The sequence below is a fragment of the Branchiostoma belcheri genome, unplaced genomic scaffold, assembly GCF_001625305.1.
Source record: "Branchiostoma belcheri isolate BF01 breed outbred unplaced genomic scaffold, Haploidv18h27 scaffold119, whole genome shotgun sequence".
NCBI lineage: Eukaryota > Metazoa > Chordata > Leptocardii > Amphioxiformes > Branchiostomatidae > Branchiostoma > Branchiostoma belcheri.
In genome coordinates, this window is record NW_017802591.1 from 828313 (window position 1) to 831386 (window position 3074).

General features: G+C 38.9%; 1 pseudogene; it reads right to left on the reverse strand.

Moving 5' to 3' along the window:
• LOC109462572 overlaps window positions 1–1419 on the reverse strand; it is a 6392-nt pseudogene extending 4973 nt beyond the window's left edge.
• Window positions 1420–3074: the final 1655 nt, after the last annotated feature.

Here is a 3074-nt window from a genome sequence, read left to right on the forward strand (position 1 = left end):
AGGGAGGGAGAATTAGATGGTACCTTGCAATTGTACTTAACGAGTCCTGATTTGAAACTGTTCTTAAATTCTGCAGTCTGATGGTAAGTAATTCCATGTGGAAATGCTTCTGTATCTGAAGCTTTTTTTCTTTGCATTCGTTTTTGGTTTTTCCAGTGCTAAAGTTAATCTAGTAGCATAACGAGTTCTATGACTATGGTGGTTGGAGACATAGGAAAGGTTGCGGTGCAAAGAACTGGGTTCCTTAGTGGAAAGAATCTATTTATTTATTCAAGCTTTTCCACAAGTGGAAGGGAAGGGAGAAACAGGTGGAGACCACCTTTACAGGCTCCCTCCCCAAAGACATAAATGACATTACAATCAATCATAGTTAAAACTAATTAAACATATTGCACAACATCGTAAGTAGACAATAATAACAATATATATAATTGCACAATTTCATAATGGCTAGATCTCTGCACATGTACATCCGGCCGTGGAAGTGCCCCATGTCTACCGTGGCCTTATTGCCAGACATGTGGCACACCGACAAGCAGACGTCCACGTGCAGAGATTGTCAGTAACAAAATGATCATTAAATCTCTTGGTCAGCGATTTGACAAGACCCCGTTTGAATGTTAAAAGCTCGGACTGCCCCGAAGCGACAGCCCCCATGTCCCGGACTCTGACTTCCAGTCTGTTCCACTCGGCCACCAAGCGAGGGATGTAGGAAGTAGCGAATGTTGATGTTTTGCAGCGAACTGGCATCAGCATATGAGACCTACTACCTCTTGTTGGACGTGATGAAAATGAAACATAATTATGCATGTCTAAATCGTACACATTAGCCGTGGACTTAACATACAACATGATGTCAGCGATCTCTCTCCTATATGAAAGAGGTAACAGGTTGAGGTGAGCTAGTCTAGCCTTGTAGTCAAGTTCACAAGCATTGGCATTTGCACCTATAATGAACTTGGTTGCCCGCCTCTGCACGCCCTCCAACAAGGACATCAGATTGCGAGACAGAGGTGACCATATTTGACAACAATATTCAAGTAAAGATCTAGCCAATGATACATACAAGGATTTGCGCACCACAAGGCTGGACTCATAACCAACAGTGCGTCTGATGAATCCAACCATTGAATTGGCTCTAGCAACTGTTTTCACAATGTGACTGTTCCAAAGCAGATCAGTTTGGGCCAAAACCCCTAAGTCATTCATATCTTTGATTGTAGATAGAACGATGAATCCTCTGAAATGTGCACATTGTGTTCAGTTGTAGTCTTTTTAACCTACCTTTGATATCTCATCTGCTGCCTTTTCTGCATCTGGATCAGAGGCCAAGCTCTTTTTATCACGCATCAGCCTTAGCATCTTGTCCATGTGATCGTGGAATGTCTGATGGTCAAATGTCAGGTTCGTGGAATGCATAGTTTGATTGCGAACTTCTATAACCTTACAAAATAGAAAGGAACATACTTCTGGTTAGAACACACCCAACTGTCGACCTAAAATGCACCCGATAGGAGACTATAGTAATCTCAACCATAATGATATTAGGAAAAAATATCAAACATATAAACACATCAGATAAATCATGACAATGTAATTAACTATAATTCTTTCTTGGACACATTTTCCTTTCAACAATTCCAAAGCCATACCTTTTGTGAACTTTTAACACTGACATATTCCTTACAATATGTGCAGTGTACAAGGAAGTTCAATAGTGCTGAAGGTTCTGACATCTCAGGACCTGTGTTGTCCTCAGCAGCCTTTGGGTCCTTATTCATGAACACCTGGAAGTTTGAAGGAATCAAGTACATGTACAAAAAAGATTGTATCTTATATGTTACAACTATACAGGCACTATATTTAAAGATATGATATCAAACGCCACACACAATACACTTATGTTTTTGACGCTTTAAAATTTTATCCAGTTGTTTTGAGTAATTGTCTTTTGGCTATCATATTACCTGGATGTCTAAACTTCATCAACGAAACACCACATCGACATCGACAAATGCAATCTCAAAGTACATAACTCCTGTAAAAAAATCTATAGGATCCAAAAGCTAGATTTCTTTAGGTATATTTGTGCTAATTATAAGCACAAAATTGTAGGGTTGAGTAGCTCATTTATCGTACATAATGGTATACTTCAATACGCCCTGAGGAAGACATTAGACAGTATATAAAAATATTGACACTAGATCAAATTTTGTTAGTGAAATAAGAATGTAAATTATTGTGTGCTACGAAAATCTCTTCCCTCCACCTGACTTGATGACCAATTCAAAATGATAGCTACTAACTTTTGCGACTTCCCATGGTTCATTGCTCCATTTGCTGGGAGTACAGTTCATCCAATTCACATCTCCCGTGCAATATGTTTTCAACTCGTGTCTCCATGGCTCACATTCCTGAAACAATGACGTGTGTACTTCGTCAGCAAAATAATCCGGATCTAATTTACTCTATAGTATATGTATGTCCTTCGGATAAGATATGACGAACGTCGTGATTACAGAAGGACTAACATTCTGACAACAGCCTACATAATTCTCTCTCGCTCAGGGGATTATTTGTCTTTACTCCTTTCCTTTCGTTGAGATGTTATCTTTAACCCTCAAACACCCTAACTTTTTTGTGACGGTAATGACCGAACGGGGTCCAAATGGACCCCATTTTGTTTTTTTCAAATTTTATTCTTTTTTTGCATTCTTTCAGTGATCTTTGCACATATATTGGTTAAACATACCAAGAGGTATAATTTGGCATGAATAAGTGGAAAAAATTACAACTCATTATCATAATTTATGCAAAAAATGAGGCCTGCAGGCATGAACATGGGGTTGACCTTTGACCTCATATGGTTGTCAAATGTCATAACCTCTGAAAACCTGATGAAATAACTCCTGAGGTCGAGGTTACTTGGCAAACTGCATAATATTAAAGCAATAATGCTTCCTTAAAGACATTTTGAGGACATATACAAACAATTTTGTGTGTAGGAAAGGAGAAATATTGCTGGGGTCCGTTTGGACCCCAGACGTCTAACATCAGACTTCCCGTTGTTATTT